Raw genomic sequence first — 26,035 nt, 5'->3', positions numbered from 1 at the left:
AGAATGAAAAGAAACGCACAGAAGTGTTTGAAATAAATACATGCAGTGGGCAAGAAGGAAACTGGAAATTGAAACCTTTGCTCACTTTTAAAGAGAGTTAAATGTATTTCCTTGCAGGGCATTTGGAATAACAGGCTACTGAAAGGGGTGATGGGGCCTGTGAGAGAAAGTGAAAGCATTTACTGAGGGATGTTACTAAAAGCTATATTTTTGCCTCCATTTTCAGGAAGGAATAAGAGGACAGATGGCAGAAATTTCCCAAGGGAGAAAAGAGAATTACTAGAGAAGATCAGGATTAGACCTGCACAGGTGATCATGAAATTGAAATGCCTGAAAACTCAATTTCTCAAGGTCAATATAACCCATGCCTAGGTAACCAGCTTCTCTGAATTCTGAGGCAAATGGGACAACATGTGGAAACTGGGAGGTGCTGGAAGACTGGTAAGCATGTAATGTCAATGATGACCTAGAGAGAAAAAAAGTACAACAGAGTATTGACAGCTGGGTAGTTTCTATTTTATGTGTTTTTCTGCACCACATTGATTGCTAGCATACCTGAGCACCTTCAGTAACATCAGCCACGTGGTCTTAGCTTGCTCAGCCTCTCCTCCTGGGAGAACAGTGTGTCTTGGAGGGCCTTGTTTCAGTAGCATTTTAAAATTATTATTAGTGTGTGTATTGTAGGATATTTGTTGCAACAGGATGGGCTGAGAAATGTGTCTTGTGCCTGAACTGGAAGGTTGTACTTTGGGGAGGAGACTGCATTTCACAGTAATGGTTCATCCTGGAGAAGGTGTGGTGGGACTGAAATTTGCCGCAGATTTGGCAAACCAAGGACGGAGCTCCTTCTCCCTTGCAATAGCTGTTGATCTTGTGTTCAGCTGATTTGTGGCTGTTTTCTCTCCACTTAAGTGATAAAGACCCTTTTCAGACATGACCATCAGACTCCAGCTGTACAGAGGAATGCAGTTCTGTTCCAGTCCCAGTCTAACAACCACATTTTGTGATATGTTTTGTTCCTAATGCTGTGGGAGCTAAATGCCTAAACATCTTTCTAATCTGTGTTGACTTTAGTCCAATTTTGTCCATCTAGTGATTGCACAAATGCATCCCTGTGCTGTTGCAACATTTCAGTAAATACTGTAGTGTGGAAAGAGATAATAGCCATGGGGAGGAGCCTGGAAAGCCTAAAAAGGAGTATAGTAAGACAGCTTAAATACCATAATTTCATTATTCATAGTCAGCAGGATTGCATGAGAAATACTGTCTACAAAAGAGGATCTGTTTGGTTTTGACTTCTCAGAGGAATTACAAAGAATTTCAGTGGATTGACACTGTGATTGGAATTTCACTTACGGACCTTATGGAACAACTGGATACTATAAATGTAATGCAGGGTGATCAAGCATATTCAGTGCTGAGCAGCAGGTTCCTAGTTTTACAGACCCTTTTCCAGACCAGCATCCAGAGTGTTATGATCAGAACTGATCCTTTCTCTCTCTTCTTAGTGGGCATCACAGAGACTTGCCAAGGGAGGCATGAGCTCTAGGAGATGCTCAAAAAGTGCTTCATTTGCCATGGTGTGGGTAATGCCTGTTCTTCTTTTGTCAAAGCCTTTTGTCTGGTCACAACTGAACTGATGATGATCTTGACAATCACCTTGCTGGATCCTGATTGCTCTGCTCTGGAAGAGTTAATGTGCAAAGTAAAAACAATTTTTGGACAGCTAGGAAAAAGCCAGAGGATATTTTGAGCTGGAACTAACAAGTTACTAGTGCTGACCACTGAAATGTGTCAGAGACACATAAGCATGCCTGGATTTCATATAGCCTCGATTCTTTCTTTCAGAATTTGTAATTTTCTTAACAAAGGGCATTTTTTTCTGACATTAAGAAACCACTTGGAATGTCTGTTGTCCCTTACTCATATGCTATTACTAAGCCTAACTTAGAAATATTGAGGGTGTAATATACAGCGTGTTACCTCCTCATCTAAAAGGTGCAAGTACTGATGCAAATAGTCACTTGCCTTGTAAGTATGGCTGGTGTTGCCCACAATAAATATTGCTTTGAGGGAAAGAATAGATGAAAGAGAGGTCATGCACAGCTGATTTTGATGGAAGCTGTTTCCTAGTGTAGTAAATATATTGTTCAGTACTTGTCTTCCTTGTGAAAATATTACTTTTGTCATAGTACCAACATACCTATGTGTCAATCATGTCTCATGCAAGCACCAGCTGGGAAGTTTATTCTGCCCCATCATGTATGTAAGTAAGCGGTGTCTCTTAACTTTGTTGCAGATTGTCCTCCTATGTTCTGCACGAGTGTCAGCTGTCCCTGGATCACACTGTTGACAGTTCTATCTTGATCTGTCTGCATTTCATTAAGGTACCTCACCAGGCAGTGCTGCTGGGTGCAGCTGTGCCCAAAGGCACTCCCATGCTTGAGGTTAGGTGGGGACTTTAGTCCTGGCTGTGAACTGTGTGTGATACATAAGGTTCATGAGCCTAGGAGTAGCCCTTGCAAGTTTTGCCATGCATTTGAGAAGTTCAGCTCCTTCCTGCCTCTGCATTGCTCATAGCGCTTAGTGGTTTAGTGGCACCATTTGCACGGGCTTTCCCCATCCCCTTCCCAGCAGCGCTGGGGAGGAAGTTTGTGCTCACACAGCATCTAAGTCCAGGTCAGAGGTGTAGCTCGCTTGAGTAGGATGCAGGTGGTGGGAGTGGGAGTGTGCAATCGCTCACAGTCGTGCTGGGTGACAGCTAACCAAGACGGCTTCCTCCTCCCACGCACAGAGCCCAGCTGACTTTTCTTTTTTCTGTTCTTACTTGCTGTCAAGATGTGCAGCGGGCTCTCGGTCAGAGCAGGTGGGATGAGGTCACGTCCTCTCTACCATGTCAGAATGGGAGTAATGAGCGTCTCCCATCTCGGTGCATGAGGAGTCAGCTTCCAGAGAGGTTTGGTGGCATTGGCAGTTCTTGGTGTGTTGTCATCCTCTGAGGAGGAATTTCCCCTCATTCAGACATATATTTCACACCGAATACTGACCTATGTTATGTGTTGGTCTACACCAACAGCAAATTTATCCCTGGGTTTTTCACCCTTCAGTTGTTTAAACCATCATCAATGTGAAGTGGACTATGAAGAAGAAAATTAATTCTATCTCAGTTCAATGTTAGGTATTCTGTATACTTTAAATCAGCTGTATGTAAAATGGTCAACCTCTTTATCATCCCATGGCAGGACTTTAGTTTCTCCTTGATTAGATATATTGTCTGGCTTAATGTGGGCTGAGGCTGGTTGAGTAGACCTGGTTATTATATTTATTTGTGCAGTAATTGAGATTGATACCCACTGAAATCACAGCAAGAGTTGAATGAAATTTAATTCTGTCACAGTCAAAGGTGCTGCTTTGCATGGTGTCCAGCACAGTGGTCCATCACTGGGACTCTTTAGTGCACTAGTAATAAAAATAATAAGTAATAAAGCTACAGTTGATAATAGTTTAGTGGGGGTGTGTTTTTTGAATTAGGGTTTACAAGAACAGATCCTCACCATATTTTTTTCCTACCTTTTCAAGGAAATCTTAAAGTCTTTTTCTTTTTTCTCTTAAATCTATGTTCTTTTTATACATGTGGTTCTGAGAATATTGTGTATTATGAACACAAAATATGCACCTCTTTCTGAGCTGCAACCTTTTACTATGGATAGTATACCAGTAGGGATAATAAATAGGAACTAGATGTACATATTTCCATTCTTTTTTTTTTTTTCTTTTCCTTTTTTTTTTTTTTTTAAGCAATTTCTGTGTGATACTTCTGGATCCTAAAGCAGAAGGAAATGTGCTTGATGCTGAAATTGGCTTTGTGGCTCCAGTTTTCTCAGCTCTGCACCACCTGCCTCTAATCAAACTGTCCAATTACAGGAAACAATTGTATTCTTGCTTTCTGTTAAGTGCAGAAATTCATCCACTAAAGAACTTTTTACCAAATGTTACTTTTAACAAAACCACTTTCACAATTTGTTTGAAAAAAATGTGCTGATGTTTATGTCCAGCACGCATGTTAGAATTCAAACATATGGTCACCAAGATCCACACAGGGTCATTCACAAAATAGTAATATTTATCTTAACTGATTGTAGGGTTTGGAAACCTCTATTGTATTGGGAGCAACTCAGTGGACATTAATGCGGTTTCACTGTTGTGGTAAGCTGAGAATCAGGCCCTGACCTGTAATTGTCACGTACATGAAGAGCACTGATAATACAGAAGGGAAATTGGACTCCCTAGATACACTTCCTTAATGTAAGACAATGACTTCAGGCTGTTTGTGAGCTGCAAATCTTCCAGGTGAGTCTTGCTGGAGTAGAAAAAAGTAGAATAAAAAGGAGGGTAAGAGGATCCAGCTTTGGTTAACAATGCTTTCCTTGCGAAACTAGATCTCAAAACAATTTATAGCCTTAACACAATCAGTCCTACAGAAATACATGAGTTCACATGGAGAAAGCGAATACGCAACTTTTCCTCTCTCATTTCAACAATGTTTACGTGTCTTCACCTAACAACTGCTTTTTATCTGCAAAGAAACAGATTGATAAGGAAAGTATTAACAATATCCTCTGTAATTTAGGAGCTTACTAATTATACTAAAGGTATTTGATTGCATCAAAACCTGTATGAAATAAAATAGACTAAGTAAGAGTGTAATGATCCTAGTTAAGAGGCCTGTATAAAAAGACATTTAAAACACTGTAAAATTTCCTTGAGAGGCGTAAGACAGTTATTGCAAACTACTGAGTAGATGGAACATGAGGAGCTACTATTCACTGTCTCATAACATAAGGTGGGGGCACTGTATGAAGTTGACAGTCGATAAATGCAAAACAGATAAATGAGTAACTCATAATTAGTAAGCCATCAGCATGTGGAATTAATTTCCATAGGAAATCTATATTAAACTGCAGCACAATTGGCAGCGTTGCTACAGCCGTGTTGAGAGGGGTGATACACTAAAACCTACTCTTTTTTTTTCCAAATGTGTTTCATACATGTCTGCATACTCACATGCAACTTGCAGCTATGCTAGCTGGATCAATAGACTGTGGTTTCCTCTGTTAGTTGAATCAATGAGGAAGCATTTGCTATACACTAGAAAAAGCTTTGGAAATTGGATACAATGCACTATATGAGAACTTCTCTTTGTCCTCATAACTGTACTTGCCTATGCCTTTTTTTTTTCTCCCCCATTTTCCAATTTTTCTGCCTTTTAAATCAAGATCAAGAAGGGAACAATGCTGGAGATTTCTATGTTGGCTGGCTTGTACTGTTTAGCAACTTTTTGTTTGTGTGCTGAAGTGGGGGTTGGGGAATATATCACTTTATTCCTGTTATTTCCAAGATTGCTTTAGTCACACTTGAACGGTTAATCTTGCTGCATTTATATGGATAGCACAGTGGTATATAAGATAAGAATAAAAATTCAGTAACTATAGAGAAAATCTCCATTGCTTTTAAAAGGGAATAAAAGAGAAGAGTAACCTAACACAAAGCAAATGTTGCTTGCAGTGCAGTAAAACCCAGACAAAATCTGAAATGCTCCATAAAAAGGGAGCCAGCATGTTTACCAATTGTTATTCCTATAGCATGGGTGTCTGTTTCATTTTATTGTGTAACCTGTTATTTATTACTGTGCCCATCAACATAGTAACATCCATTCTTCATATGATGGATGCAAATATATTTTATATATGTTAGCCAAACAGCGTGAACAAATACAGCCTGACATCTCTGGAGCTAAGAGCTCGAGAGACTTGAGAAGCCAAGCTAATAACCTGAATGGCAAGTGCTCGCATCTAGTGGAAAGCAGGTATGAGGAGATGCAATTCCCAGCACTCTTAGCATTGCAGTTTGTGCCTATGCCTATTTCTAAAAGGAGATAGAAGATTTTGTCTTAAATCTTGGGTAATACAGAGAAGAGGATCTGGAGAGCAAGGGAGGCTCAGAGCAGTGGAGGGTGTTGCCTAAAGATTCTTCATATGTGTGAAGAGGAACATAGGTACGTATGTTCAGTATGTTCCATATATATATAGGTCTGTATGCAGTTTTTAGAGCTGTAAGAAGCTGGAGTGGTGGATATGAAGGTACTGGGGAAAGTGAGTTGCAGTGCAAGGGTGAGGGGTAGGAGTACAGAAGATGTCCTGGCACAGACACTGGAAACTCTGGGAATTGGCAGAAGAAAAAATATCCTACAGGGATAATTCCATCATTATAAAACCTTGTCCCTTGTTATAAATTGACCCTGCTTTTCCTGCTGAAACAGGGAGGGGTTGTCCTCTGATTTCCAAGTTTCCTTTCACATATTCCACTTCAATGATCATCCACTGTTGGTGTCTTGCTTTCCAGTTTGAAACATGGTCATCCTGCCAGGTGTGTGCAGACGCACATCTGCATGCACAGAGGGTTACTGCCAGCCCTGCTGCCGGTGACATGACCTGATGATCTTTGTGTGTTGGAGTGCATGGTCAAGATCAGGGAACAAAAGAGAAATGGTATGCTTAAAGAGAAGGATAAAAGCACAATTTCAAAGCATTGGAGATTCTGCAAGGTCCCACAGTGACACTTCCCACCTGGAAACGCGCATTTCAAGTCCTGCGTGCCCAATGGCAGTACAGCTCTTCCCTGCTGCAGGGTGGGCAGTGGGCAGTAGGTGATGTGAGAGCTCAGACAGAGAGCAGTGCAAGCCTCAGCCTGCTGTGAGGACTCCCTGAGGGGGAAGGAAGGCTGTGCACATCAGAAAAAGCTTTTCTCTAGAATTTCTGCTATTTCCAGTTGTTTCGGGTCCTGGTGCATGACCCAGGAGGCACACTGGAAGGATCTAAATTACATGGGTGTACCTACGCAGCAGGAATATAGTCATTTGTGATGGCTTCACACCCTTCAGCTCACTCTGGGGTTATCCCTGGGCAATGGAATTTTTCTATGAAAGAAAGAGGCACACGTGAGTCACCCAGATACAATCTCTGCTTCCTGCCCCATCTTACTGCTTTCCCCCCCCCATTTGTCACTAACCAGAATCGTGTTTTGGTGTGGAGCTTGCAACTCATTTAGCCCTATAGGAATAAAAGCCCTGAGTTTAAATATGCATGTCTAAATTTCCTTTTTGGGGAAAAAATAGTGAAAAACCCCAACTTTTAACATATATGCATCACATTTCTTAATTATGTGGCAACGTTCAGTGTCCACAAGAACTGGCACAGGGACCAGCAAGTCCAACAGCCAGCAGGTGCCCCCAGATGGCTTCAGAAGAAGCAGCAAGAAACATGACCATCAATGCAGTGCAGAACATGGGCTGAAGTATTACCATGTTAGCAAAGACTGGCCAAGTGATTCTAATCGGGTGACTGCCACACCACCACTGCCAATGACACAGCCTTGGAAGAGGCTGTCATAGAAACCAGTAACCGTCTTTTTGAACTAAACCCAAGAACTACTGGTGAGCCATCCCTATGGCAATTCCCTTGCGTGTCAGAACGGTTTTTGGTTTTGTATTTAACTGTATTGGTCCAAACTGTAATGAGCAAATTTAGCCTTTTTATTCTGGTCACCGTGCAAGTAGTTTCTAGAAAGAGATACAGCCTGCAAGATTATGATACTGGTCACGTGGCTTTTTGAGTGGGTAGCTGAAACGTTTTAAGTAACCAAAAATAATAGTAGGAAACATACGATAGCTTTTTGTTATGATTCCTATTTCATAGGACAGTCTTCAGCTAGTTATTCATGCCGAAATTCATTACTTTCAGGACTCACAAATGTATTTTATGTCTATCTAACAGCTTGTCTGCATATTGGAACACAACCTCACAAATAGCAGCACAGAAGCATTCGCAAAATTAATTTAATTAGTATTCTACCAGCTCTGGAGCTTAACTACTGTGAATAGGTGTTGCACAGGCAGTATAGTTTAATGGTTCCTGGGGTGTTTTAACTCAGGACTCCACAACCTAGTTTTTTAGCCCCTGTGCTTATGGAAAGAGGGTCACAAAATCTTCCAGTCTGCCCAGCTGTAAAACGGTATACATATATTTGGGTAACTTAACTAAAATTGGTAGCATGCCTTGAAATATTTGGGTGAAAGCTGCTTTACAGTGTAAGCACAAAGTATTATTATTAGAAACATGATTACATTATCAGCAGTGTGCCTTACAATAAAAAGCCATGAACTTCTGGCTTTAGGAGTCTTTTTTTTTATGTTATAACGTAACGAGTCAAGAAATCTAAAATAGACAAAATAAGGACATAGATGTAAAACAAATAACAGTGATGTTAACTTTATTAAAAAGCTTCTTTGTGGTATCAGGCAGGAAGTGAAACTGCTTTTAAACTGCAAATATTTCTCAATCATTTCATGCACCAGCAGTCTTTGTAATAGGTTTTCTGTTGGTTTTTGCAAAATGTTCAGATGAGCAGATAAAAGTTCAGACACGAGGGGAAAGGCAGTCATTTTTCTTGGATTTCACTAGTCATATATTTCGTTCCGTGATTCAAAGTGACCTCAGAGTCCGTCTCAAAGAACAGATGTGCATGCTGAAAGTTTGAGCCCTAACTGTTTTTATAGGGTCATTCCTTTTTATAAACCAGCAGCACTATATGCTAGCAGCCAGCTAACCAGCTCTGGGTGTTGACTCGCGCACGGTGACAGAGTTCAGTCAGAGATAGCTGAAGTAGAAACGGCTTCCAGCTATTTTCCCCACCCTCTGCTGGGGATGCTGCTTTGCCACAGGGCTGGCTGAGTGTGATGTGTGCCTGCACCCCAGCCAGGGGAGCTTATAGCCCACTGTACTCATGTGAGCTCCTGCTGATTTCAGGCTGTAAACCCTGCTGACTCAAGAGGGGATACTTGTTCTGCTAAACTGTCCCTGGGATAGTAGCTTCCAACAGAGGGACAGAGGCGACAGCTGGCAACGGTAAATGCTTCATCCATCCCAGTTAAATCTGCCAGAGAATGTGAATTGACACTTTTAGGTTTTGTGCTACTTGGAACTACTTTTCTGGCTCCAAGTATCATGTTATGTTGATCCCAGAGGGTCAAGTACAAAAGTATTGAGCACTTAGAGATACTAAATGCCCACACTTGGTGAATTAATGGGGCTTGAGAGCACTTGGCAATGGGACTGCTCAAAAAAGCTTCAATTAAAAGTGTTGTTTGACAGAAAAATAGTTTTCTTTCATTAAAAACGGAAAGCTCGAAAACTGAAACTTCAGCTAGCATATTCACTGCTGCACCTGGGTCAGACTCGGAAAGCACAAGGTCTAAGCGTTAATTAGATATCTCTTGACTCAGTAATTCTTGCTAAAAATCCTGTGTGTGGGGCATCCAGAAGAGCAGCAGGTGTGGTAGATTTTACTTGTCTAATCTTGTAGTTTCTTGACACCACCACCCCAGTCTCTGCATTTATTCAAACAGCCAAGGTTTATTCTTGCTCTACAAAAATGGAAATAAAAAGGTAGAAAAAGCACATGCAATTAAAAATTTACATGGTAATTCTATTTCACAGTGATCAAAAGTGATCTAGTTTGAACATTTATTGGGTTACATTTCAGCGAAATGTTTGCCTAAATTTTGACAAATTGAACTCTTGGTAAATTGGAAGAAAATTCAGTTATGAAAACCTTTGCAGACCTTTTCTGAAGAAAATATATGTTAACAGTATCTACCAGGTCTAGACAGTGGCCTGGGATTTGGTAGACTTGGATTCTATTCTTTGTTCTTTGCATAGTTTTCAACATATCACTTAGTTTTCTGGTGCCTCATTTCAGCATCTGTAAAACAGGGGTGTTGTGTTTACCTTGCAGAGGTGTTGCAGAGATCAGTATATTGAAGAGTGTGATGTGCTCAATTTCCGTGGTTGTATAGGACAGCGAAAAGTCCGAAGGCTGTACATTTGTTGTTCCCTGGATTCCTATTCTTGATATTTTGCTTTGCCAAATGGAAAAATCAAAGTTCTCCAAAATCATAGCAATCTACTGTTCCTGCTCTGTTTGCATGCTCCAAGGCCTGTAAAGTTTTATTAGCACCTTTGGAGTGACTTCATATACTTTGTGTTGGACTTCAACAACCTCAGGACCCACGTGGACCAACATATTTATTGTTGTGTGCTGAATATCCTCACATTTCAGAGGCTGATCTCAAGATGGCTGAGAGCTGTGTCTATGTTCATTAGATACTGTACACTTGTTTGATATGCACAAAGTTCACAAGCATGACACTCACAGGAAGAAAAGTGTTTAGTACCTCAAAAGGGTTGCTCCTTTAGCTCTACTTGCCTCTCAAAATTTTTAAATAGCTAAGGACAGTAAGGTAAAGCCTACTGATACCATGCTGTGTTACAGGAGGGCAAGCAGACCTCTCAGTATCACAGGAGATATCATTCATAGGGCAAGACAATTAAAAGGAGAGGCTAGAGCCTCTCCAAGCCTTGCAGTGGCTGCAGGCTGTGCTCTGGGTGTTCCAAGAACCTTGATTCATTATCGTTAGTGCACTGTTTGCACAGCATTTGTGAATGCCATAGAAATGTTTATAAGTGTCAGATAACAGAAGTACTTGATAATCTCTCTAGTCACACAAACTGCAGATAAAGAGGCACGGATGATGATGATGGTGATGATGATGATGATAAGCTGAATGGTTTCTAACACAGTTTAGAGGAGATTGAAGGGCGTGATGTGGTTTTCTCCTGAATGAATTCATCTGGTCCAAATGGTTCAGTTCTTAAATCTGTGTTTGGTGGAGCAGGTTGGGAGTTTTAAGGTTGTAGGATCATTCAGGTTAGAAGGTCTCTTGTCAAACCTTCTACTCAAAGTGGGGTCAGCTAAAAGACCAGACCAGGTTGCTTAGGGCTTTGTCCAGTCAGGTATCGAAAACCCCCAAGAATGGAGATTTTACAACCTCTTCGAGCAACCTGTTCCCCTGCTTAATTTCTGCTGCTTTTACTGCAAAAAAGTATTTTTCCTCAGATCCAGTCTGAACACTTCTTGCAACTTATGCTTGTTGTGCTCCCACTATGTACCACTGTAAAGAACCTGCCTCCATCTCTTTGATATCCTCCTCAGAAGCACTGGGGGGCTACTGTTAGTCCCCCCCAAAAGCCATCTCTTCTCCAGGCTGAACAAGTCCACCTCAGCTTCTGCTCATCGGGCAAGTGCTCCAGCCCCAGTGGCCTTCTGCCCAACTCTCTCTGGTTTGTTGATATGCTTGCTTCTCTGGTGGCAGATTTACAAGAAGAAATCTAGTTCCTTCAAAATTAAAAATTTCCATGGGAAATTTCAGTTTTTCCTGTAGAAAAACTGTTTCCAGTTCAAATGTGGTCCCTACAGTCAGCCAGCGGGTTGCAGGGCTTCTGGCCTGACTGGCTCTGCAACGTTGCAGCTGTGGTTGGGGCAGATTGTCAGCTGGTGTTGCCAAGGGTCTCACTGAGTTCCAGGACTGCTGAAACATTACTCTGGAGTTTCCAAAATGAGGTACTGTGTAATTTCAGGGAGGAGAATTTCCAAAAATGCAACATCTTCTTCTCTGAATTGACTTCTCCTTCGGTTCCCATTCCCCTCACGTCCCAAAGTAATTTACTTCAGAACTGACTTTGTGTAAGGCACAGGCTGAACTTACAAATCCTTTTGTTTTAATTTACCTCGAGTAATGTGGGAAATGGGCAGGAGACCCTGTCATTAGTAAGGTGTTTGTTCAACAGAACAGAACTATTTCCCTCTTTACTGTAGACTTCAATTTCTGAACAATTATTAATGTGAAGCCTTCCCTGTTCCTTCCTTCCTTTTCTTTCTACAGTTGGACCTAAGGTTTTGCATTTCTGTCTTATCTTCTGCTTTCAACATACTAATGGTGAATTTCTGTGGGATTGCAGAGGCAGAAAGCAGAGGATGTTCCAGAGGGGATGTTGAAGTAACAGTAATGCAGTTAATTATAGTTTTTTAATAATAATCTTTCTGTTACAGGTATAATTGTAATTTTTCACACAGGGCAAATTCAGAGTGTTCTAGGCAAGCTGGAGAAGGGGCTGTGTTGCTAGTCCTGGTGTACCATCTAAACTAGCTTCCTTTCCTTCTCTCACCCCCCTACTCTATCACCAAGCCAACAGCCATGTGTGCTTGGGGGTGACTGTCTGAGGTGGGTGACATTATTGGAAAAGCCATAGATTTCTGCCTGGTATGGCTTTGTATTAAAAAAAAAACAACAAAAAAACAAAACCCCGAGGCAAAAGGACCAGTAAATTTCATCCATCCGCAGAAGGTGCCTCACAGTGTGAGGCTGAGCTGCTGGACTTCCATGCCACGGGAGGCTGTAAATGTGAGTGCCGTGCTGGATTGAAAAGCGCCTAGAAAATGTTATGAACAGTTGTAACTTTTGAAGTAATAAGACAGGCTTAATTAAATCTCGTATTTCAGGACATTGGCTAGTTTCTGTAGGGATCAGGAAGGATTTTCCTTTATCCGTATAGAGTATTTCGTAATTGGCCAGGTGTGTTTTGGGGTTATTGTTTTTCTCTAAATCAGAGGCAGTTATTAAATACCTCTGCTAGGAGTGGGATGCTGGACACGAGCGGTTGGCCTGATGTGGCATGGCAGGTTTGGTCTTCCTTTAGATTGTCAGTTGCTTTCCTTTGTAATTTTTATTTTGATTCTTGCAATATTTGGTGGTTTTCTAGCTCTTGGTTGAAGGTAATGACATTGAGAACCTCGTCTGTCACCAGGATAGTAATTTTTTAGCCCTTCTGTCAGTACGGTTTGGAAACACGACCAAAACCTCTGAAATAGGAGAAAACCTAGGCCACATTCTACTGCATTGCATATTGCATTGGTTGCTAATACTGTCTTTGCATGTCCCAACTCAGAGCAACTATGTAATCCATAACCTCCTCCTGTAGTGAAAATGAGATACTGCTCCTGACCTTTGAAGTGCTCCGAGAGATGGATAAGAAAATGGGTTTTATGCCTGCATGTTATTTATGGCTGCACTGCTTTGTGACTACAAGACTATTTCTACCCAGACATTCAGTGTTCATGTAGCTTCTAGCTACATGAAAAAAGCTGGAAAGCTTTAGTCTTTTTAGATAGTTGGGAGAACCTAGGCCCAAAGCTAGTATTCCTGCTTAACTCCTACCTGGTATATGACCCAGCTCTCTGGATACTTATGTTGGCTGCATAGATCTCCCACATTCTTGAAGTTCTAACATGGTCATGCCAAGGGTACAGGCATCTGAAATTATGGGTCACTTGATACGGGGCAGATGTGACATGTTGCGTCTTGGCCAGGGTGTACCTGCAAGTGTATTCTATTATCCTGGTGGGAGATGGTGGGAGCATCAGCTGGGAGCTTATCTACCACTGAGTATAAAATGCTTGTAGCAGGCACACCACATGTTTCTGACTGCTGCATACAGATACACAACCATTTAGAGTTTTGAACTGGGGGCAGCCACCTGTTACATCCATCAGCCAGCTGCTTGTGGTACCGTGGAATGGGAAAGGTCATTTTACTGGGGCACAAGAGTGTGGAAGAAGGTCAGGGAAAACTTGACTAGCCTGTCAAATCTTGCCTGGTTGAACAAGGCACATTAAAAGCAATGCAATTCCTGTGTTGTATTTTGACAAAAGGCCAAGATTGCTTTAATTTAAAAAATTTTGTTAAGACACCTCTGTCTCAAATCCTTTATAAAGGATTTAAAAATCTTTAAGATTGCTACTAATTGTCACTGATCATTGTTCATAGTGAACTAGGAGCAAAAATACATATGGTGCTGGCCATTTCTTAAATAAGGAAGGGCCAGTCCCTACCCTGAAGCGCTTACAGTTATTGCCCAGCATGTGTACTGGGTGATACAGGGAATATGAAAATGATCCCCAATTAGTTTAGTGTGGAAGATTCTGATAATGTATTAATAATATGGACTTTATGCAAAAATTTAGCTTTCTTATCAATAATTAATGCTTGTGAGATGTTTAATATGTATTTATTGAGTATGTTGCGATACTGGCACATAAGCAGACTCATACAGAGTTGTGTATGCATGAATGTTTGTATGAAGGGTTTTCACCTGCATGTTGACTTTTAGTTATTTTCTTAAAATGCTGAATAATATGGTTTATTCTAAATTAAAATAAGATGGGTTATTCCTCTAGAATGATGGTGGTAGAAAATTTAATTTGAGCTATATTAATTTCCTCTTAACTGTTCGCAAGACGCTGATGACACAATGAAATGTTTAGGTTGTGTACAGAAATCAAAACTGCACTACTCGCTTGGTGTCTGCAGATCTTTGTAAAGTAAATTTGCAGTGTATGAAAAAATTCTTTGCAGAATTTGCAGAAGCTTGCCTGGTGAGCATATGCAACTGTTTATTAGTCAATTTATTTGCTTTTAAGTGAAAGTAAGTGAAGAAAAAATACTAATGACACCCAGAGCTAGTGCAAAATGGTTTCAGTTTCTTGAACAGGGCACCTAGGTGTGAATCATCACATTTTTACTGTCAGAAAAACTTAAGTGGTTTTTCCTCAGGGTAACAAAGGTACACGTCAACTGTGAATACAAAAGCTCAGTGAAGGCAACACACATTAGTTTTACCATGAGGTAAACTCCCTCAGGTCAACCCCAGGCAGGGACACAACACTCATCATGGCAAGTCACCTTATGGTAAAACTTGTACTGCCTCACCGTCACTGTTTCTTTACCTCAAGGTAGCTGACGTGCATGTTAGCTACCCTGAGGTAAAAATGCTGCCTCTTTATCAGCAAGCACCAGCCCTTAGATGCCTACGTGCAGGCCAACACTGTGCTTCTTGGCCGTCCCCAGGTGTGACGGTCAGCCTGTAGCTTTGCCTACCCCATCTCTTTCTACCTCTCCAGTGTTCTTCACCACACAAAGTAAGTCCAGCATCCCTTGTGAATTCATTTCAACCCACTTCTTGCACCAAATCTGGCTCATAAAATGTATCAGGCTGTCAGAGGGGCCATAATAACTAGTTTTGGAGAGATGTAATGTTGGAAAACACAGAGTAGTGAGTATTCTGCAGCCCTGAATGTGGCACTGAGGGCTCCTTGCATCATACTTTTCCCCCCTGTGGACTCTCTCCAGGCTCCTCTCCCATCTATTGCTTCTTCGAGCATCCCTGCTGACCACAGTTTTGCCCTCTTATGCTTGGAGTACCCCCATTTCCATCTCTACCAGGAAACAGGGGTCTCTCTTGCTCATGTCCCTCTCATTTGCTGTGCTAGGAGCTGGGAAGTAAATTATTCAGTTACCCACATTGTAGCTGTAATGGGGTGAGAAGCAGGTGTTTAATAGCAAGTTACTTTCCTTTTCAGTATAGAAGCCATTGCAGGGGGAGATAAAGGTATTGGTTTGGCTGGGTGGAGGCAAGGGACTGCATGCATCCTGAACTTTTCAGGTGATCGGGTTGTCATCAAAATTGTATGGTCTGTGCTTTGATTTGTAGAACTTCTGAACATTGGGCTTGCCTGGAGATGACTTTCAAAAGTTCCCATATCACAGGTAGACAGATGAATGCCCTTGAGCTGAAAGTAAGACCTTGCTTGCCTCAGAAAACTAATGTCACTTTCCTGGTGTTGCTACTGAAGGTAATGTTATACCTGAACATGACAGCAGTTACAGCATGGCTAAGCGCTTATAGTCAGCCGTGATAGTGTTTATTTTAGAAGTTAAGTGAATCGCTAGAAACCTGTTTGCTGAATAATTTTATTGGGGAAAATTGTTGCCTTACATCTATGTAAACTTACAGACAACCAGAAAATGATGTGGTACCCAGCATCACAACACCTTAGATACGTTCTGTCTTCTAGGTATGGAAAGCCTCTCAGTTCAGCAAGTTTTATTTGGCAGTGCTGCTTGCCAGCTCCTCTTTTTCACTTCTGTCCTGATTTCCCTTCCCCTGGTGAGAAATTGTGTTTTCCCATCTCCTCTTCTCCTGCAACTCAAAGTGTCTAGTACTGCAGCGTATGTACCTCTGCCACCACTCTACATTCCTGTTACTGAGTTATTCTTCAATACTGATCATTGTCTTCTCCTATCACAAAACTTTAGTGGCAAAGGGCTGGAGTGTTCTGATCACCTCTGTTTGACTCCCTAGCTGTGACTCTAAGCTTTGATAAACCTGCCCAAGATCAAACTCTTGATTTGTTTGTGAGTTCAGGCTTCTTATCCCAGGTCCTGTGAGTGATCTCTTCATGTGGGTGGCCTGCGTGCTAAAAGGTTGGGCCTTGCATTTTTCTAGCCAAGTCACGTGTGGGCCTCTGGAATCTCAGAAATTTTCCACTTGATAGAAGAAGGGGACTTCAGAAACACTGCTGTAAGTATTTAGGAATATAGGCTGAGAAAATGTTTTGGTGTGCTGATACCCTACTGTCCTGGCCACTTTTGGAAAATGGTGGCATATCTTTTTGGAAGTGCAGTATGACATACTTGGGGGTTTTGACTGGGGTTTACTGTCTGTCAGCAGAAATGGCACAAGAGCATGGAAAGCTGCAAGATGCAACTTTCAACCTACATCCGTATGCTTTATCTCCGATAAATTTTGAATTGGCCCTTATGCCATGACCAGAGCCACCTGAGCTTCAGGATGCTGTGAAGGGAGTTCTGCCCCTTAGAAATCAGTATGTTAAAGGTTCAGCAGAGGTATTGAGTGAATAACTTTTGGATTCCTGGGTTTAAGATTAAAAATCACTTTTTCTGACATGTTACAGGCTTATATTATTAGAGAATGGCCTCAGCAGAGGCAAAATCATGTTTACAGGTGAGAGAAATGGCCAGCTTCCTTTGCCTTTAAGAACATTTTCAGTTTTTTTTCACAAGTAGATACAAGTTTATAGTTCTTGAACACAAACTACTTACATGAAGGCTTCTGTAAGCAATATGGTGGGTCATTAAAGGTCCACAGAGGAGGCAGTAAGTGGTGACAAGTATCTGCAGGTGAAAGCCAAGTAGATAAATATAAGGTACTTTGGCACCTGTTTTCTTATCTAACCTTTTAAGATTGTCATTAACAGTTTCCTGTTTATCCTTCAGTTGAAATCTCTGCTCACCTTGAAGAAGCTGATTGTTTGGTGGGAAGACTCATTAGGAACTACTCTCGCTTCATCACAGCAATTGGGCAGTCAGCCCTGAGGTTTTATTCCTAGTTCTTTATTGAATAGCTGCTTTATGTAACAAAACTTTGCTGAAGCCTGATATCTTTGGCCATAAGAACTTAATTGCTTTAAAGCTAAAGGTTGAGTGAGTTTTTTTTTTTTTTTTTTAATTTTATTTTTTCTTTTCCTCTGTTTTTTTTTGGGGGGCCCATTTTAAGATGAAAACCAAGAAGTATCTCAGGGGGTTTATGGTTAGCTCATGGTACACAGAATTATACACAGTAGGAAATCTGGGGACTTCTCTCTCTTGCTTCAGTGACTCTAACAGCTTGCCCAGCAGTCCTACAGTGACATGTTGTAAGGGTCATGGGTTTGGAGCAGAGCCAGCAGTAGTGTTATTGAGCAGAATTCTTTATGACTCCACCATTTTTTACTTTCCTTTTTTTTTTTTCCTCTGTTTCTTTCTTTTTTTTTTTTTTTTTTTTTTTTTCTTCTTTTTTTTTTCTTCTGCTGTTGGCCCTGCACAGGCAGCAAAAGTAACATGTCTGAACCTGTTTCCTTGTCTATTCAGTTGGTTACCCACTTTCTTTTCCCCCAGTTCAGGGAAAGTGGGGAAGAAAGGTTTGCCTGTGCCCAGCAGCACTGCAGGTGTCTGTCCCTCTGAAAGAGTCCCAGTGGTGTGGGCGTGCTGGAAAGAAAAATCCCCAGTGACTTCACCCAGCTTGGCTTGTGGTGGTTAGTCACAATGAGGTCATTTTTTTTTCTATTTTTTTCTTTTTAGCTCTGCATATTTAATGCTACATCTGATTTTTTGCATATAAGTGAAACTGCGACTCCGGGACTGATTCAGGGAGTTTTGTCTTCAGAGTACTTTTGGTGAGTAAACACAGATAAGAGGAAGCTGGGTTAATCCAATAACTCCTCCTGCAAGGGCAGGTGCAGCAATGTGGCTCAAGGTACAGAACAGAGGAAATGCCTTGTTGACACAGGTGATCAGAGCAAAGTGGCCAAAATTGATATAATGATATTAGTTTGCAATGCAAAGCTCTGCTTTCTCAAGGCTGCTATTTTCAGCCCTCCATAGCACATCTCTGTTCTTTCACCTCCATTTGGTCAGGCATCCTGTTGTGGGTGACTTCCCAGCTCCTCTTCATGATCTCTCAGTAGCTGCATTGCTGCTTGAACTGTGCTGTGTTAACCTGTGAGGATTATTAAAATAAACTCTGAGTCATATTTGAGCTGTATGTGGGATAAGATGGTTATCAAGGTTTGTTTTTTCTTATAATTAGGTCTCTCAAACATTGCCTCATTAGATATCTTCTGTGACTGTTGGAAAAGTCCTCAGGGGGCTAGCGGTTTGTTTTCAAGGGAAGTTTATGTGATAAATAGCATAGAGAAACTTGCCACTCTGCAAAATGTTTGTTATTAATGACAATTAACCAGGCATTTTTCTGAAATCCTTGGTTCTTGTCCTGAATTCTCTCCAGCCTTTCCACTACTATTACACCTCTGGTATTCTATAGCAAGTAAGAACATAACATTACAACTCTCTAGTCACATGTGGGAGATGGGGGAACTGCATTAAGAGCCCATCAGATAGGAAGGCAGGAGGCTGCCTAGGTTCATATGGAGCCACTTCCAAATTTGCCTTGGCCCAGACTGAACTCTTAGTCCCGTCAGCACTGCTGGGTTTGTAATGGCTCTAAGTAACCCCTTCCCACTCTGTCCTTGGATGTTTAGTAGCCAAGGTTTCAGGTGTGGCCCGCTTTGTGGCATTCCTCTCCTTTCTCCGTGCTTAAAGGGGCTGCCTGGGAAGTAAGCACCATGTGCTTTCCCCCACTCTGCAGTAGTGTGACCTTTCTGTGTTGCCTGTCCCCTGCCCTCCTTTGCTCATGTGGCTGTCCACTGGCTCACCTCCATTTCTTAGTGCCTCTATCTGATAAGACCGGTACCGTTCAGATATATGTTGGAAAATATCCAAGGAGATATAGTTCTTTCTTTAGTCATCTTTTCTTCTAACCTTAATCAGGAAATCTTGCTCTTCAAATTCTACTTCTCTAGTGGTCACCACCATTCTCGCCTCCTCTTGTCTCTGCCCTCAGTTCCCCTTCAAAAACAGGAATAACTGGCTTGCTGCTCCTGCTTAGAGCTCGTGGTCCACTGGGTGTGTGGGACACCACACGTGAAGTAGGAACTGCTCTGAGAGAAAAAAAAAGGATGTTGCTGGTCCTCTGAGGCATACCTCTGCCTTTCTGCTTTCCACTGTTGAATTATCTCTAACTGCCACAAGTTTTAGGTGAGGTGGTTAGATAGAGCTAACTGCATAAAGTGATCTCTCCAGTGATAGCTTTTACAGTCAAACGTTGCAAGGTTTTTCCATTTCTTTCTTCATCTTTTTCCTCTTTGTATTCTCTAATATTTTTTGTGTGTTTGCTAATACTGGGATATCTAGGATGTATTTTTAGAAAGACTGTTGAATCCAGAATGCTCACAAATTTTAGTAGAAATGCCTTCCCCCCCCCCCCCCCCCCCCAAGCCGTGCTAAAGGTGTCAGTATTCTCAGTTCGAGAGTTTCAGCCACATAGTCAGGGAGAAGAAGAAAATGACATGTGGCGTAAGTGATCATTCTTGCATCAGGAGCAATGAGTAGTGGGCAGAGACCATGTGGCTGAGACTTGTTTCTCTGTGTGATTTGATGGATCGATCCATGATTAATATGCAAACAAGAAGAAAAAGGGGATAATTAACAACAAACATGAAATTTGGAATGCATAATTTGACTAGTTGAAGCTGCAGATCAGCTGTATTTTCAGATTCAGAGACTATTTGGAAAGGTTAAAGCTAGGAGGAGTTCTGGAATAGGCTGCATCAGCAAACTGGTACATTATTTACTCTGGCAAGGTTTTCAGCAGTAGGGAAAGCTATTCCAGGAGGTGTTAGTCTGGGCATGGTCAGCACTGGCTCAGAGTTTGTATAAAATGCAGATTCAGGAGATTACTGGGCATAGAAGCAGAATTTAGGAGTTGTAAGGCACCTCAGAACATCAGCCTGTTGGACTATTGGATCTACTGAGACGTTCTGTTCTCCTCTCTGGAAAAGAGGAATTGGCCCGTGCTGTGGAATGACTAACAAATTGTCCCTGAGGACTGGCCAGTTAGGTAGGAAAATGTTATTTACCTTAAAAAAACATAACGTTTTTTACACATATTCAAGATGCTAATAATAAACTGTCAGTGCAGCTCTGCCGTCCGCTCATAACTGTGGTCATTTCTTCTCCACAGTATGACTGAGTGTTAGCATTTGTCATTTCACCCAAACTACTCATGCACTAAAACTAACAATTTGGCCATCACATCTCTCCTGGGAGGTTTGGATGTGAATCATGGAAGAGGTTTTGGGTCTGTGCCACAAGTCATGGGAATTGTGGAAGGAAATTATTATATGCTAGATTTGTTTTATAGTAAACCACATACTGTCCTAGAATTAGGCCCCTACTTTACATTCTCAGAAGCCAAGTCAAGGAGTCCTAACTCATATGAAATTCTACTTGTAGTTGGAAATTTTGGCTGTCCCAAACATAATTTAGGTTTTCACTTGCCTTCTTGTTTACAGTTTCTTTTCTTTCTCATAGATTTTTTTTTATTTTTTTTTTATTCAGGCTTGCGTTTTCACATGAAAGATCTGCCTTGATTCCTTGAGTGGCTTGTCAGTACTTTTGGTGCTTATTTCTCTTCTCTTTCATATAATTAAAGATATTTGGTTGAGCATCCTCACTTCACATTCTGGTCCACCATATATTTTTTTTTTCTTTTTCTCCTGTAATCTCACAGGGGAGGCAAGGGTTATGAATATCTTTCTGGAAATGGCAGATATCTGGGGTAGACACCATTTAAGGCTGGGTTTCATTACGCACTGGCTCAGGAGCTAAGGGCATTCAGTACATCACACATGTAAACCAGCCAAAGGGCCAGTGAACTCAGCTGTAGCAGAACATCCATTTGCCATGTGATTGTCCACTCTGAGTAACTCACTGGTGGAAGAAATTGATAAACACTGTGCACTGATTTCAAAGCTGTAGTAATTTCACTAGCATGCTGTCAAACAAGTAAAACCCCACCCCCCAAAAAAAATTCAAACCCCCAAAACCCCAACCATAAACCCCAAACTCAGCAGAAAGGAGAGCAAAACTTCTAGAGAGAGAGTGGGTTCATTCTGCCAGAAATGTGTTGTCTGCAGTATCTCAGGTCAGGTCTTCTGCAGGAAACTAAAATAGTTTGTGGGAAGAACTCTTAAACCAGCCTTACAGAACCAGCATGACATTTTATTATTTTGTAGAACTTGCTTTTATATATGAAAAACAATTAAAAGGAGAATACAATTAAGCTGAAATTAACTAAGGCTGGATAGATTCACCATAGGAAGTGATAATATCTGGGGCTTAACAAAAAACAACCTGTCATGCTCATCCAAATGGTATTTTAAGGTATGTACTGAGTTTAAAAGAACTAATATTCCATTTGAAAAGAATAAGATACTATTTTGGAACTTATTCTTTTCTGAGGCACAGCTGAATGGTGAAACCAAGCTTTTCCATACAGATATATGAGACAGAATTCATACTCCACCAAATGAGATCTTTACTCTTCCACCTGCATATTATGGCTCTAATAAACAGGTTATCAGCTCATGAAAATGATGGCAAACAGGTGACTGGAGGATTTGATAAGTCAGCAGCAAAGATTAACAGATTTTTCTCAGGGAAAAGCTACGAGAGATTCCTTTATTTAAAACAATTGCAGCATGTGAATTTACTGCACTTAAATCATTACTGGCAATTAGTATGTGTCAGGAAGGTTGCAGGTGGCTCCAATTACAGGTAGAGCTTTTAGAAGCTGAACTGAATTGTACGTGTGATAGAGGCTGAGCAATGCATACCAGTGTAATGGTGCGCCCGGTGGAGAAAGGAGGGCAATATGTTATGAGCTGGGACCTGATTATTTTAACTAGGTCTGGTCCCTACCACCTGGGAAATAGATATCGTAGGGGAAGATTGTTGGGAACACAGCGGTTCACCCTGCTGAGCTTCTTTGGGTAGGGAAAGCTCAGAAATGATGCAATATATGCAGTACTTCTCTGTTGTCCCTCTGCAGTAGGTTTGCCCAATTTAAGGTCTTGCAAGTCATATCCAACCTGGGCTGCATAATTCATCCAGCTTGAGGCCACCCCCTTGCTGCCCTAAAGTCCCTGCAGCTGTAGGCAGGAAGTGATTTGCAGACTGCCTGGTTTTTTTTGATGGGGCACTCCCTCTTGTGTAATTGTCATATGTGAAAAACTCTTTCCTTCTATGATGGCAGCATGTGGGACTCTGGTATAAGGACTCGTGGACTTATAGCCATGTGCTCGGGGTGCTTCTGCTGTAGTCACGTTATCAGGATCTCAGCTGCATGATGGGCTCTGGTCATGCACCAAGGCAATTTTTTTGCCATTCCGGTTCTCTCTTTGATTGTGTGAGTATGTTTCTTGTCATGTGGCAAAATAGTGATGTTTTGAAAAGAAGACTAAAATGTGTCTGATCATATGTTAGGAATGAGGATCACAGTATGCTGACTGCCTTTTCATACTTCTATAAGAAGCAATGTGGTCCACCTTGCCAGAGAAATTTGTCTTCCCTGCTTTTGGAGTTCCAGTTACACGAGCGGTTGGTATCTCCTCATGAGCCGTGTTGTTTTGCCTGACTCCTGTGCCCTGTTACAGGAGCCTTAAAGTATGGAGGATAAGTATTAATATTCCCGTGTAGGGATTCAATGTTGCATATAAAACTGATGTGTGTCCCTGTGTCAAGATGATGCACTCGGGTGTAGCTCAAGCTTACTGATGGCTTATGCATGTTTAGTGGCAGAAGGGAGAGGGTGGAAAGCATGTTAGCTTTTTGTTTCTTTCCTTCCCCCTCTCATATGTCCACTGAAGGAAAGAGGCTAAACCTTTGTGTTCCGTGTACCACTGGTTTAGCTTCCTTTTTTCCAACAGAAAGTCGTATCCAGACTATTGCATTTTGAAATATTTTGTTGGACAGTTTCAGCTGTATGTTACTACTTCAGCTGAACTTATTCATGTGCTGTGGTATGATTGTATTTGCGTCCCCTTGTTCATTAGCCAGCAAATAGAGCTTGTGTGGGCAGAAGGCAGGCATTCTGCAGTGTGCTTGTACTTGGGCTGATGCGTGCAGTGCAAGCATCCTATTGATTCTTTGTATTGCTCATAAACCCATGTTTGATCAGCAGGACATCTACCATGAAACTCATTAGAGCTGCTTTTTTGGGAGAGCAGGGTGATGTTTCACATAACATGTGCTAATGTGAAAAGGATGCCACGCTTGTAAAAACTGAAACTTTCTTGGAGAAGCATTCAGCATTCTAGCAATGCATACAGACCAACTTTCAAGTCACCCTTCCAAAATCTTCCCTCTTAAAACTTTTCTCCTTACATCCAGGTTCCACAAATGTTGCTATAATGTTGATTATCTGTTTTAAATCCCTAGCTCTTTCTCTGGGATTTTGAGATGGTAATAGTAATAAAGTAACAACTAGGACCTGAGAAAAGAGAGCCTGGGATTCCCAAACTCTTCCTATGTTAACACACTTTTCTTTGCATCAGCATCAACAGAGGTACTTGCTGCTGTGTAGTCAGCTAGGGTAGTTATTTGGAAATAGTGTTAATTTGTTGTGTGAAGCCTTTGCAAACAGAAACACTGCTGTCTCTCTCTGTCTGATTTGTTCAAAAGCAGCACACCCATTTTTGGCACAAATATATGCTGCCTCTACAAGAAATAATCTGTCGTAAGTCCAGTAGCTAATGATCTGTTCTGCCCCACTTATTAGAGTTCACAGAGTGCCTACGGTGCTGTGGGGCCTGTGGCTGGAGTTCATAAGCAACCCCAGATTGCAAATGAATAATTTTCATAATGCAATGGCCTGCCTAGCCTCACCTCAACTGCATTGTACACTGTTTGTTGCTGTCAGTTCCTGAGTGCAGAAGTGCTAACACAGGAGATGGCGATCCAAAAGAAGCTTTGAATATGTTAAAGTAACACATGCTACATCCCTTTATCAGCTTTGTCTTGGTGTCTTAAGATAGAGGCTGTTGTACGTGTGAGAGGGATGTCGTGTTTGGGGCACTTAGAGCTGTGCAGCTTAGTGGAAGGGGTGGGAGCTTTTGGAGGTGAGCTGTATTAGGCATTATAGATGCAAAACTTAACGTTCTACTCTGCTTAACAGTGCACAGAGAGCTGAACATCATTGTTACTGGGCCCAGACAAGAGCTCTAGAAAATGGGAATGGTGAGGAGCAATGCTCATTGGGCACCCATACCTCTTTCAGACCCTCTAGAGGACACCAGAGGGTCAGGGCAGGGCTGTCTGGGATACTGTAAGACCATGGGGCTGTCCTGTTTTCACCTCCCCATGAGTGCCCTGCTGGCATTGTCTTAGGGCTGTGAGCTGCCTTCAGCCTCTTTGGTAGATTGTTGCAAGCTCCACGTAGTTTCTGCAGCTCTCCACACACACCAGAGACAGCTCCTTTTTTTTAAAAAAAAATGAAAGCAGAGATGCTAGTATAGTAAAGTAATTGCTGGGATGATGTTGCCTTCTAAGAAACAAACCATTACTGTTCTTAATGCAAATTTAAACAAATGCAACACTGGTTTTAATGGAAACTGCTCTGGGGTATGCAAGAAAGTTCATGTCATGAGAAAACCAGGTTGCTAATGGGCTGTCCTGGGTCTTGCTGGGCACATCTTCTCTTCGAGGACTCCAGGAACTGTACAGTTGTCTTATAATTAAACTTCCACAGCTGAATACCCTGCTTACTTTGTGGGAACAACCTTCATCTTAGGTAATTCACTGTGAAGAATAGAGGTTGTAAATAGATTCCTCTCCCTTAGTGGATTTATTTTATGGAAAAAGGTTCTGAGGGAGTAAAGTTTTGGGGAAGTAAATCCAACCTAACATGTGGGACATATTATTTCATGTGCAGGCCTCCAGCAATTTGTTCTCTAACAGCTCATGTATTAGAAGAACTTAGGAGCAGTACGAGAGACTTGGAGGTACAACACTACAGTACTAAATAAGAAAACTCCTTGTCTTTAGGTTGAATCCTTCTTCAATGTTTTCTTTTCTCTTCAGTCATTATGGTCATACCATTTACCAGCATTGCCTGCACAGATATATTAGGGACTTTTGGTGAGATGTGGGGTCTGGGAGGAGGGCTTTTATGGTCCTGTAGGCTGCCTGGACTGTGTCCTCGGGCATGACGTTTTGGCTTTCAGGGCTTCTGTATGGTATGCCATGAAACAGCTATATGGAGAGTTGTAGTGACATGTGGGAACTGCAGATATGTAAAATTACCTGTAAGTTCTTCCACAAAAAGCACTCTCTGAACGTAAATTATTATTGCCTTCAGTTGTGATCCGTTTATGGCTCTGGACAGTGTATAACAGCAACAAGAAAGCTTTTCTTCCCTTCAGCAATATCAGCTCTGTGAAGCTACTCTCAGCTCCAGAGACTCAAAGTTCCTTACATGGCTCTTCTTCCTTTTTCTCATCCGCTCCCAATTGAGACTGTCTGAAATTACTTTATTTCTAATAGTTTGCATTACATTCATGATTATAGCTTGTGAGTAAAAAGAAAAGGCTTTAAAACATGACTTGGTTGGACTGCAATCCTTTTTGAAAAATGAGAGCTCTCTGGTGACAAGGCTCAAGGATCCCGGTGTTCTGGGAACAACACTGGCTATTGCAGGACTTGGGGTGAAAGTGGGGATTCGGCAATACTTGACAACACCTTTTTTTTTTTTTTTTTTTTTTTTTTTTTTTTGTCCCCACTGAAGAA

At 41.5% G+C, this 26,035-nt stretch overlaps 1 protein-coding gene across 1 annotated transcript in view; it reads left to right on the top strand.

Annotated features, from left to right (window-relative positions):
• LOC308064460 (uncharacterized protein) overlaps positions 1-26,035 on the top strand; it is a 122,810-nt gene extending 96,775 nt beyond the window's left edge. Inside the window, exon 6 of the mRNA XM_080388999.1 lies at positions 1-26,035. This exon is cut by the window's left edge and continues 56,672 nt beyond it. The gene's annotated coding sequence lies outside the window, so the exon portion shown is untranslated.

The sequence above is a fragment of the Falco punctatus genome (genome assembly GCF_963210335.1).
Source record: "Falco punctatus genome assembly, chromosome: 5".
Classification (NCBI taxonomy): Eukaryota; Metazoa; Chordata; class Aves; order Falconiformes; family Falconidae; genus Falco; species Falco punctatus.
Note: the sequence above shows the minus strand (reverse complement) of the source record. Positions and strands in the feature narration are given on the sequence as shown.